The 13,725-nt window shown below is 35.9% G+C and overlaps 1 protein-coding gene across 1 annotated transcript in view; it reads left to right on the top strand.

Moving 5' to 3' along the window:
- The window catches only part of LOC150103130 (uncharacterized), a 607,032-nt gene that overhangs the window by 410,776 nt on the left and 182,531 nt on the right, over window positions 1–13,725 (top strand). The window lies entirely within an intron of this gene.

Below are 13,725 nucleotides of genomic sequence, written 5' to 3'. Positions count from 1 at the left end.
TTTATAATTAATTATATTTTTCCGTAAGTTACATGTATTAACACACACTTCTCTTCATTTAAAAGTTTGGACCCTTCTTCATTCACATACAAGATGTCAGAAAGGATGGATAGCTGGAACCCACCTGAATCATGGAAGAGAATAACTTGTATCATGATGATTCGTGCCCGCCATCAAAATAAGGATATTACGACTGCTGCCCAATGCTCCCTGAATACAGTAAAAACAATCAGGCATGAACTAGAGACTTGCAATGGTGACTACGAGGATGTAGCAAGAAGAAAGATCCCTAGCAGACGATCTGATTGCGTTCGTACAGCAGAATTTCTCGCAAATCTGCAGGAACAGGTGTTGAAGAACCCTGGCATTGGAATTCGGGCTTTGTTCGTGGAGTTGCTAACTGTAGTCAAGCCCTGGATAACAAGGGTAGCCAATGGTAGGCCGTATGTATGGCAGCAGGATTCGGCCCCTTGCCACACCTCTGGGAAAAGTCAAAAATGGTTGTCTGAAAATTTCTACGACTTCACCAGTCCAAATGTTTGGCCTCCAAACTCCCCAGACCTTAACCCCATGGATTATTTTGTATGGGGCGCAGTTGAAAAAGACACCAATCGCACTTCCAGTAATACAAAAGCCCAGTTAATGGATAAAATTAAAACAGTTTTTGCGGCCCTTCCCAGGGAGACTGTAGCATCAGCTTGTTCGAGGTTCCGAAGCAGAATTGAAGCTGTGATCGATGCTAATGGTAGTTATTTTGAGTAAATCTTGTTGATAGTATTGTAATTAACTCTGCCTGTAATGTTTTTTTGTCAATTCATTAAATTTAATAGATACAAAGAAGATTTTCTTTTTCCTTACGAAACTGTCAAATTTATCCCGAACACCCTGTATATAAATAACATGTTTTACCGAATGAATCACTGGTAAAAATATATATTATAATTTGATGCTGGTTCAAGGCTATCTTGAATGGAGATGTGCTTACTATGAAAAAGTTGTCCAGTCAGATAATATTTTCCTCTCCAGATACACTCAAACAGCCCAAACTCACATTTCCATCCTTTTGCCAGATATGTAACCATGTTCAATCACATTCATTTTATTATCATGTTTGCATATCATAGTAAATTTGCACATTCTCACCATTCCTCCCATGATGTTCTAGTTTTCCTGACTCTCAGTATTAGGTCTCACCCCAATAAATAATTTCTCCATGCTCCTGATGCCAAATCCATTCAAGTGCAGGCTTCTCATACCAGTTGGAGATGTTGATTTTATTGACTGAATATTTTCTTACATTAACTTTTTTTTAAAATTAGAATATTATTACAGTTTTTAGTGGATTTATTGTATTAGTGCATTTAGTTATATACTAGTAGAAATTTTCTTAATTTTTAATAATCTTAAAAATAGTGCTAGTGAGGAGAACCTTTGGCCTGCTGAGCAGCAATGTTGTTAATGTGAGTGTAAATGTAAAGTGAGAAAATTTTGACATTTGAAAATACAGATTAAAAGAAATTAATAGAAAATCAACCAGAGAAATTAAAAAAAATTGAGAAACATTTAAAGAAACATCGACAGGATGAGAAAAATAATCGGAACAAGAAGAAGCAGAAAAGCTCTTGAAGTTCTAAAAATAATAATAATAAAAAGTAAGTCAATTAAAACATAAAAAAGAAGTAATGCGATATGGCAATTTACTTACGAAATTTGTGCCTGGTGATGAAGTTACTACTTTATGCTTCTCAGGGGTGAAAATTAAAGGTGTGACAAACATAATTGAAAAACAGAAAAAAAAGGTAAAAGAGATGGTAGTTATAGTTGGAACTAATAATTTAAGTTGTGATGAATATAGTATGAGAGGATATGAAAGGACTGTTTGAAGAAGTGAGAGAGTAAAAATTGTTGGTTTGTTACTATACGACAGTAAAAAGTTGAGGAGGACGAGGTCTATGATAGAAAGCGATTCAGTGTGCAGAAAAATGGATGTGTGGATGAGTTTGATCGTAGAAAAGACTGGTATAAGAAGGATGGCCTGAACTTGAATGGATTTTGCATCAAGAGCTTGGAGAAATTATTTACTGGGGTGTGACCTAATGCTGAGAGTCAGGAAAACTAGAACATGATGGGAGGAATGGTGAGGACATGTAAATTTAGCTATGATATGCAAGCATGGTTATGTATCTGGCAAATGGGTGGACCAGACAACTTTTTCATATTTATTTAGCGTATGGCTCGCACATGAAAAGTTACATTACATTAATATATATGGACATAGTAATAGACATATGTACAATAATAAGACATAATACAGTCATAAAAGACACACTCAAGAATAGGCTACAACTGAATGCCTAGGTTGATTATCCAGTCAACTGCACTTGGTGTAGCATAGATGAAGTCTGACAGGTTTCCACTGTATATGCACGTTGGACACATTCTGCTGTAACATGATTAATTGTCTGGCGGGATGATCCACAGTCGCACCTGGGTGAGGCAATGTAAAGGTGGTCTGCACATCTGCCATGGTTGGTGTGGATTCGGTTAAGGGCAGGCCAAGTTTTCCAAGGTAGGTCAAAACCTGAAGGTATCTGTGTTGGGTCTGCTAATTCATGGAAGACCCCCCCTCCCCCCTGTTGAAGTGTTACACCAGGACTCTTTCCACTTCTCCTTCATGTTGAAACTTGTCTGCAAGATTTTTTTGCTGTTAAGATTGGAGGGTGCCTTGACTTTAGCCTGTTTATTTCTAGGGGTGGGATGTCTTTGTGGATTGGAAGATTTTGGATTTCCATAATTTTGCTGTAGTCATGTAGAAGAAAGTTGGATGTGTGGAGGCGGAATGTTGTTTAGCACTTGGAGCCAGTAGGTTGGGGTTGATTTTTACAGTTCCAGAAATAAGGCACATAGTGGTGTTAAGCTTGTGCTGTTCAGCCATACAGGTGAGCAGTATTCAGCTGTAGAGTAAATGAGGCCAAGAGCAGTGCAGCGAAGCATTGTTGCTGAGGCACCCCAAGTTGTTTCACATAGTTTTTGCAGTATTGTTTCTTGTTTTTAGCTTGGATGCTGTGTTAATGAGATGTGGTTTAAAAGATAGTGTTCTATCTAGAGTGACGCCCAGATATTTTGGGAATCTTTGTAGCATAGCAATTTGTGGTTGTAGTAGACCATGAGTTCTTTATTAGCCTGGTTATTGTTCAGGTGGAAGCATGAAACTTCTGTTTTGCTAGGATTTGGACATAATCTCCATTTGCTGAAGTACTCATCTAGGACTGCTAGGTCGTTTGTTAGTGTATCTTCCATTGTAGTAAAATTGGTGTGTCTGGTGGCTAGAGCAATGTTATCAGCGTAGCAAAACTTCTTGGAGGCTGTATTAGGTAAATCTGTGATATATAAGTTAAAAAGGAGGGGAGTCAGAACTGACCCTTGTGGTAGTCCATTATCCAGTGTTCTTTGTTTACTTTTGTTCTCGTCCATACACACTTGGAACAGGCGGTTGCTTAGCATGTTATCGATTAGTTTTGCTATTGTTCTGCATGGGAATGCATAGAGCAACTTGCAGACTGCACCATGCCTCCAGACTGTATCATAAGCTGCGGTAAGATCCACAAAAGCTACAGCTGTTTTCCTGCATTGTTGGTAGCCTGCCTCTATATGTGTGGTGAGTGACAGAACCTGATCACAGCAGCTGTGTTTGTCTGAATCTGGCCTGTTCCACTGGGATTTGTTCTATTATCTTAGGGGCAATTCTATTGAGGATGAGCCTTTCTAGGAGCTTATAACAGGTGCTAAGCAGGGCGATTGGTATGTAGTAGTTTTCTGGTTTGTTGTGGTTTTAAGATGGGAATAATTTTTGTCCTCTTAAACTTTTTTGGAAGTCTACCAGTCTGGAGAATGTCAGAGAAAGAGCAAGCCAACCACTGTCGAGATTTTTGGCCTATCTTCAACAGGAAATCAGGATGAATTCCATCGAAATCTGGAGCTTTGCCTGGTTTCATATCCATTAGATCTATTAGAGCAGTGTTATATTTTCAAGAGTGAATATAAAGAATATAAAGGGTTGTGAATATAAAGGGTCTGATGGTCTGTTATTTTTCAAATATGTCATCATCATCATCATCATACGTATCAAGGATTTAGGCCTAGCATGGCCTGTTCCGCCCTTAGAATCATCGTTGAATCGTTTAAGAGGATGTCCTGGTTTTCTTTTTCCTAATGGCTTGTACTTTAAGGCTTGTTTTGGTAATCTTTCTGTTTTCATTCTTTGAACATGTTCCATCCATTTATGTTTATATTTTTTAATTTTTTCTATTACTGGTTCATGGTTTAATTCTTTCATAATATCTTCGTTTCTTTTGTGATCAAATAGGGTATACTTTGCAGTTTTTCTCATAAACTTCATTTTAGCTGTTGTTAATCTTTGTTTGTCTTTTTGTTTTATTGTCCAGATTTCGCTTCCATACATTAAGACCGGTAAGGCTAATGTACTGTATACTTTTAGCCTGGTCAAATATGTAAGTTCTCTTTTTATTTGAAGAGTGTGTTGTTTGTCCTTGGTGGTATATCTTGATGTGTTGACAATATGTGATGCATATTGGTTAGGAGAAATAGCCGATTGTTCCCGGGCAGTCAGGGTGCCACTACCTAGTTTTCTTAGAAGACTCAATGCTTTTCTACTGGAGGGCCAAAAATCGAGTCTTTCAACTGTTTCAGTCCATTTCTTCTGTCGACTAGTGTCAAGGCTGTGAATGAGTTCACCTGCAATGTCAGGATCGATTTTTTTCATAGTGCAAAGTCCTTGCTCAGCTGTCCCATCCACACAAAAAAAAGCAGTACTTCATGTATCCTAGCTGCAGACTATTCACCTATCATTAGATGATGAAGGCTCAGGAGAACCCTATATTTGTTCACCTCCATCCTCATTGTCCTCTGAATCGATGGCTAATTCTTTTGGAAGTTTTTTGCATGTGTAACTGGTCGGAGAGCAGATGGTATTCAGGTACACTGTTGTCCTCTTCTTTTTCCTCGTGATGCCTCATGAAACATGAAAAAAGTAGCAGTCATTTGCATGATTGCTTTGCTCCCTCCAAACAGCAGATCGCATTGACACTTTACAGCCTTTCAGCCACTTCATAAGATTTCTAGCACACGTACTGCAGCATATGTGTGGAGCCAAGGCGTTGTCCTGATCTCCAATCCTACAGCCGAAATAAAGCAGATATGCCTTTTTTGCTAATGGGGTGATGGCTTTTTTGTTTTTTCTAGCTTGCAAATGTCACTCCCATCCCCCCACCCCACAAATGTAACAAAAGTTATTTGCACTATTAACACAGGTAATGAGGCATCACTACTCCTGGATTTACACTGCAGGGATCATTTGTATGACTCAGGAGTAAATGGCAGTGTAGTCCATGGAAGTTGCGTGAACATTTGCTTTCCCGATGAGACTTCACTTTATACTGATGATTGCATCATCTTACAACAGTGATGTCATGACTCATTGTATTGATGCATTGCATCAGCCAATGATGCAATACTTCCTGGGGTTTTGTATGATTGACTGATGCAATATGTTGCAATTAGGAGATCGAAATAGAACATTGCCAAATATCTGTGTACATAATGCGGACCGTCTCTCTCCCAAACAAGAGCCAATCAAGAGATTTTGTCATTTTCGTGTTCAGCATATTTAAATTAGTAACAAATCGCTGTTTTCATTTCAGATGCAAATTGTGTGTTGTCCAGTGTAACCTGCAAATTTGGTAACCTGAAATTGCATGAAAAAGTGTTTTGTGTTTGGTCTCTAAATAAAGCGAGTTTTTTTCCAGATTATCTAACCTTAAGCACATAGTACTAATACTATAGGCTAACAATATTTCATGGGTGAGAAACACATGCGCAGACAAAAAAAAAAAAAAAAAAAAAAAACTTTACTCTGAAATGATTTTCTTTGATGTATTATCCTTATTCACAGTACCACTACAAGAAATGCTTTGTTTCCTACCTTGAAGATGTAGGAAACTAATTTAACTTCACAATTGGCACAGGCTATTTCACTTGGAAAAAAAAAATAAAGTTGTACTGACAAATTGAAGGAACTACTACTATTCTTGCATATTCTTGCCTTTCTGTATTAGCAGACTACTTTATGGAACACTTGTGGAGTCAGCTTCTCGGTACCATATTTTTTCAACTTCACATACAGCCTCACTTCGTAAATGGAATTTTTGTAGTTTGATGCACTTGGAGATTGAAAATTACCACAGGTTAAAATTAACTCCTTGCACAGCCAGTCATCTTCACTACTGAGAATGAATCAAAGAGGGTCTCTTCCTGAAACTTCAATAACACTTGTACTGGCACTATTGAAATTTTGGTCTGTACGAAACCTATACATCCAGTCTTCCTTACATAATAAAATATATGAACATAATAAACAATAAAATTTCGGAATAGTATTGATTGGTTTGAATGCCACTCTGATCTTGTATGGTTTTAAAAGGTTAGCTAATTTTTTGGAAAGGTTGTTGACAAAAGGAATTGTACTGATGTATTGGACGTCATCACATTGTCGATGTGGTATATCAGTAAATAGAATCTTGTTATAGTCTTTTAGGGTAACCATTTAAAGATAGTTCTCTGGATATTGTGGTTAATTCCGTTAGTAGGTCATCCTTGTCTGTCGTATACTGTATAGCTCTTTTCTTGAGACTATGGATAATGCTAAGTTTCTGAGCTATGTGATGAGCTGAGTTGAAATAGAGGTAACGTCCAGTATTTGTAGGTTTTCTGTATACAGATAGGTTGATACTATTATTGGATTGTTTCTTTATTAAAATGTCAAGGAATGGCAGTTTTTTATCTTTTTCCATTTCTAATGTGAATTTGATGGTATTGTGGAAACTATTGATTTGGTTGAGTAATTCATTAGTTCTTCTTTTGTATGATCCCAAATGTAGATGACATCTTTATCATTTAGATCCTCAAGATCCTCACCCATTCTACAAATACTCTGGAGTATATAATATTCCTTGCTCATGTGGTATTAGTTACGTAGGTCAGACATCTAGAAGCTTCGAAACGAGAAAGAAAGAACACATAGGATATGTCAGAAATAACAGACAAGACATTTCAGGCTTTTCATGCCACTTTGCCTCTACTAACCATCACATTAAGTGGGTTAAGAGCCTTATGCCATACATAGAAGATAACTACCATTCAAGAACCTTTAAAGAAGCAGCTACAGTCGTCCGTAAAACTGAAAACCTAAACAAGAATCAAGGTCTAATTTTACCAGAAATTTTGAAAACTTTTATCAGATCATTAAATATCAAAGAAATGAACTTTCATAACAATTACGTCATGAGTCATCACGAATAAATCACGTTAACGAGACACGCACATTGTCACGCACAATACCAATTTTTTGTATGATTTAGAACCATCGGTTATAACCTAGTCTGTAACCTTCATTTTGTGCTTACTGATTTGTATTCCCTGAGGATGCCAATAGAAACAGATTGGCGAAACATGTAGGAGGATAAAAATAAAGCTACTTGATAAAGATTTTATAAAAAAGTGTAATAGTCTTATAATTTAATTTATTATTTGATGCTCTGAAAATGATAAAACCAAGTTCAGTGAGAGAGTATTTTCTATTTCAGGCAATTTTGTATCTAGAATAAGAACGAGATTAAGTAATCATTCAGTGGATATTTTATGTTTTTATGAAATCACATTTCCTGAAGAAAAATACTAAATGAAATAATTTATATTTTGTACAGATTTTAGTTATTTTAGTTTTTTTTTTTAATTTGGTTTTGTATGGAGTAATTTTATTTTTTTTTATTACTGTTTTAATTATATATATATATATATATATATACAGGGTGTTCGGGATAAATTTGACATATTTATAATTAATTATATTTTTCCGTAAGTTACATGTATTAACACACACTTCTCTTCATTTAAAAGTTTGGACCCTTCTTCATTCACATACAAGATGTCAGAAAGGATGGATAGCTGGAACCCACCTGAATCATGGAAGAGAATAACTTGTATCATGATGATTCGTGCCCGCCATCAAAATAAGGATATTACGACTGCTGCCCAATGCTCCCTGAATACAGTAAAAACAATCAGGCATGAACTAGAGACTTGCAATGGTGACTACGAGGATGTAGCAAGAAGAAAGATCCCTAGCAGACGATCTGATTGCGTTCGTACAGCAGAATTCCTCGCAAATCTGCAGGAACAGGTGTTGAAGAACCCTGGCATTGGAATTCGGGCTTTGTTCGTGGAGTTGCTAACTGTAGTCAAGCCCTGGATAACAAGGGTAGGCAATGGTAGGCCGTATGTATGGCAGCAGGATTCGGCCCCTTGCCACACCTCTGGGAAAAGTCAAAAATGGTTGTCTGAAAATTTCTACGACTTCACCAGTCCAAATGTTTGGCCTCCAAACTCCCCAGACCTTAACCCCATGGATTATTTTGTATGGGGCGCAGTTGAAAAAGACACCAATCGCACTTCCAGTAATACAAAAGCCCAGTTAATGGATAAAATTAAAACAGTTTTTGCGGCCCTTCCCAGTGAGACTGTAGCATCAGCTTGTTCGAGGTTCCGAAGCAGAATTGAAGCTGTGATCGATGCTAATGGTGGTTATTTTGAGTAAATCTTGTTGATAGTATTGTAATTAACTCTGCCTGTAATGTTTTTTTGTCAATTCATTAAATTTAATAGATACAAAGAAGATTTTCTTTTTCCTTACGAAACTGTCAAATTTATCCCGAACACCCTGTATATATATTTTTTTTTTTTTTTTTTTTTTTTTTTTTTTTTTTGGAAATACTGGAATTCGAAAACCGTTTTTTTCAAAAGTCCATTTTTGTATAAACCCTATTCCATACAGCCTACAAGGAATTCAGAGAGGTGACTGTTTCTTCTGATCAAGCCAGTCTCTTCGTTGAAGTGCATATATTCTGTTAGTAAATATCTGCTTGTATACTGAATGAATAAGAATACTCTCACAAGTTGAGACTTGGTAACTCATGTTTCCCATTGAATTGAAAGTAAAACATACACTACCAGAAAATGTTATCAACAAGCTCTCTCTCTGTCTATATATATATATATATATATATATGTCTGGGCTAGAGGTGTCTGAAAATACACACACATATCTCTTGGCATCTGAAAGGTTTATTAAAATAATTTTTTGTTTTGTTTGGAGAGTTATCTGTATAACTCACCAAATTGTTATAAAGTTCAATATGGGCACCTTTTGTAGTTTAACAATATCAAAATGATACTTGAGCTCTTGTCAGGTGTTTTCTAGCATCTGAGGCATTATTAGAGTAACTGCTTCAATGATACACGGTTTCAAATCATCTAAATCTCAAAATTTTTTCTGATAAACAGTACAAAGCCCCAATTCAAAAAAGTCCAATGGAGTCATATCTAGAGATCTAGGTGGCCAGGCAGTTGGACCTCCTCTTCCAATCCGACATCTACGAAAGTCTTGTTCAAAAATGTAATAACATCTCGATGGAAGTGTGGTGGAGCACCATCTTGATGAAATGTAAAACCTGTTGAAATCTATGGAATAGCAAAGATCTGTAGCATGTTAAGGTGTGTCCCATCACTGTGGATGCTATTTAAAAAAAAAAAAAAAAAAAAATGGACCAGACACCATTTTATTGCACTACTAACCAGACATTGACTTTTGGTGTGTCCCTTTCATTTTTGATCTCTTGGTGAGGATTCTCAGTATACCCCAAATGTGGCAATTGTGGGTTTACAAAGTTTAGTTGATAGGCAGAAAAGAGGAAACACTATTAACTTTTAAGATATTAAAAAAGATTTATAAAATTGATGCAAAGGAAATTTTTGAATATATGACAAATAGTCAGAGAACTCTGGACCACCAATGGAAGTTGTGTAAGAGAGTGCAGACCGCATTTTTTGCATGGAGAGTGGTGAATGTGAGGAATGGATTGCCAGAATTAGTTGCGAGTTCCATGATAGTGAATGAATTTAAGGAGCGGTATGATAGGTTTGATAGGTTTTGTGTGTATCATAGTTGGTTTAGGTCTCCCATGATGAGTCGGGACTCCATGGAGATACTGTATAATAATAATAATTTGAGAGGTATCCTAAATAAGTTCTGTTTCACAGAAACTTTTCTTTGCATGAACCTCATTTGCTACTTATATCTTGCATATGTCAATAACAGATGAATGAATTTCACTTGCTGCCCAGAAGAGCAATGTCACCAATAGTAGTATTACATGCACTGTCAGTGGGTAGCATTATTATATTATATTTAACTAGTAAATAAACATAATTTCATTGTAAATAACTTATACTTATTACCACTGTGTAAAACATCATTTAAACATTGGATTTGAACACAGTAAAAAAAAAATTATAAAGGATTGTCTGATATATTGAAGATAATTTACCTTAACAAAATGCACATCTTATGAATCAAATGAAAAGATCACCAAGTTTCCTGTAAATTTTCTTGAATTCCATTTTTATGATACTCATATATATATATATATATATATATATATATGTATATATGTACATAGGGTGTCTGGTCTAGAGATATCCAAAAATAATGGCCTATAATGCAAGAACCACTCATTTTCTCAAACTAAAGCTCAAGATTTGTTTTGTTGCTCTTTCAAGGTCACTAGTGCACATGCACAAAAATGACATAAGAGTGGGCGTTGCTTCAATCGAGATGTGGACACCACAGAGGCAGGTGCAGTGAGTGCTTTGGTTAGCTGAATTTAAATCAGTTACATATATTCAGTTGTGTGCACAACAGGAATGGAATGTGGTCTTCGCACATCAAAATCCATTTTTCAGTGGGATAAGACTAAAAGAGACAGGAAGTTTGGTTTCACAAACTGGGAAACACTCAGAAAAGCATTTGACTGATGAGAATGTGGATTGGGTGCATGTGTCATTCTCTAAGAGCCCATGCAAGTCAATTAGACTAGTAATGAACTGCAGATTTCTCGTTCAACAGTTCATGACATTGTTGACAAACACCTCTGTTTGCGTGCATACCAACTTCAACACTTTCCATCAGATGATCATTGCTTGAGAGCTGATTTCACTGCTGAGATGATCAGCCATATCGATGACAATCCCTATTATCTTGGTCTGTTGTTATTCAGTGATGAAACAACCTTTCACATTTGCTGGAAAGTTAAGACATTGATAAATAAAGAGTAGGGGCTCTAGTACAGAACTCTGAGGTACTCCACCATGCACTACTCTCTGGTGTATCATCAGGTAAATAGAAGTCCTTTCGCCCATCAAATTCACTCCATACATCAAACTGCTCACCATTTCTCCTGTACAATCTTCTGATTGAGTCATTAACAATCATGACCCTTCTTTCCAACTCTGTTCTGTCATACTGAGGCAGCAATCACAATGTTTACTTCTTTAGTGTTAACAACTTAACTTCTTTCAACAACTGTTTTATATCTTCTTTCATTTCATAATTCCCCCTTGTTCAAATCATTTGTTTCTGCCATAACAATCATCTCTTTCACATCTCCCCTCTACAACCCAACAGCATCACTAACATCCTTGATTTTTGCACCTGGGAAACGTGTTTGTCACTAGCTCATTAAGTATATACATCTTATCATCGATTCTACATGCAATACTGTATCCTAATTTACAGTTTCTCACACTATCATGCTTTCTGAATTCACATTTTCTTTCATTTTCCCACCTGCTGTATTACAAAACAAGATTTTGTTTAGTTGCTCTAATTCCCATTTTGTCCTGTTAAGGATGTAATGTAAATGCACTATTTCACTACTTCCTCTTTTGCCAGTCCACTTTTGCTATCTTTCCTCACATCATTAACATTCATCAATTCATTTTCCCGCTTTCTACATGACTTGCCATTCTTGCATTGCACACAAAACATTTACAGCAAATTCTCTCTGTCCATTCATAATTTCATACCACAATCCATTCTCTCTTGGTAATAAACACACAGAATATTCACTATAAAATCCCTTGTGTTAAAATTGGCTACTGTTTTCCATGTACGCATTGTTGACAAGTATTAAAACACTTTCTAAAACGATAGTCCATGTTAAATTTTATTAACACACAGATACACACTTAATGTTAGTCTAAAATAAGTAAGATATAATCAAAAATAATTATTAGTAATCACTAAAATAAAAGACTTATCTGTAGGACACGTGCAATACAGTTTTTGCTTTACTCTGTGCTAGTGCCACCAGTGGAGTAGTAATATAAACATTTGTATTATTACTCCATTCGTTATTACTCTTAAGAGCAGATTAGGAAATTGATACCAGTCATAGAGAAAAATTTGGAGAAAAGAGCAAAGCTAATAAAAATGGTGAATACCTGCTGGATTTCTGTTTATCATGTGGACCACATACTTTTAGTAAGATTTCTTCTATTTTTGGAACTGCTTAAGTCTTTCATATAGTCCTAATTTTTCTTTCTTGTAGATCAATTGGTGAATGTCTGGCCTGAACAGTCAGTGTTTTCTTGAGTCCAAGGTTTGTTTCTTATTTTTCAAACTTTTTGCATCCCCCCCCCCCCAGTAATATCAACTAAATGTTATGATGATGAAACAAAATAACATATTCTTTGATTCTCGTTATACCTTACACATAATTATACAGAGATGCACTTTATTGTTGGTTTAAAATGTACATCGCAGCAGAACCCATCACAACTCAGTTTGTGTTTTCTTTTGTTTATTGTTCATAATGAAGGATGAATTTATATAAATTATCTATAAACAATAATTTAACAAGACGAAAAATAATAAAATTTATGAGAATTGGTAGCACTCGATGTTGTGGTAGCTCACTCTTCACGATATGCTCAGTCACATGATTCGGTGTTTGACTTCACTTTGCAAGATACTCATTGAGTATCTTGCAAAGCCAAGATGAAAGCATTTTCATTATGTAAAATTTTCAAGCATTTAATTACACTGGGTAATTTATGTTGTGAGCTGTGAAAATTTTGGACAATACTATATTACAATTGCTCAACTACATTGGGGGGGGGGGGGTAAAGTTGTTGGATTGCCTATTACATATGCTGTGTGTACTGTATGAATGCATTGGTATAATTAAGCACTTATTAGAAAATATAACTGTAATTTCATTTAAAGGTATTCATGATATGAAAAAAAAAACTTGCATGTTTTCTTGTATAACTTGCAAGGTTACTGTTTTCAAGTAAAGTACCATTGCTATAACACGTAATGGTAAGTCATTTTTCTCACTTCATGACTGAAACAAGGACCAAAGTATGGCACATAGTGGAGCATGTGTGGAGTGAAACGATCATCATCATAATACTGCTATGAGAGAAATGAGGATTTTTGGAACTCAATAGCAGATATTTATGAAGTCTCATACAGAAAGAAAAATGCTTAAAAGTTATCATTTATGTTACATCAATGGTGATAGAACAACTGTTGGGGGAAGAAGATATAGCAGGTTTAGTATTTTAGTGACTGTTCATTTTTTCATTGTTTTTCGTGTAGACATTTAGAAATAGTTGGCTGTGATCTTGTGTGTGTTTGCAAGAGGGATAGGGTGACAAAATACTGCATGCCCCTGCAACCAACACACAAGATCACAGCAAAACTATTCATATCCCTTATATTTTATTGTACATCTGAAAAAAATAGCC

Source organism: Typopeltis vanoorti, chromosome 9 (genome assembly GCF_054136105.1).
Source record: "Typopeltis vanoorti isolate ZY-2024b chromosome 9, IOZ_Tvanoo_1.0, whole genome shotgun sequence".
In the NCBI taxonomy this organism is placed as follows: Eukaryota; Metazoa; Arthropoda; class Arachnida; order Uropygi; family Thelyphonidae; genus Typopeltis; species Typopeltis vanoorti.
This window is presented reverse-complemented; position numbering and strand designations above follow the sequence as displayed.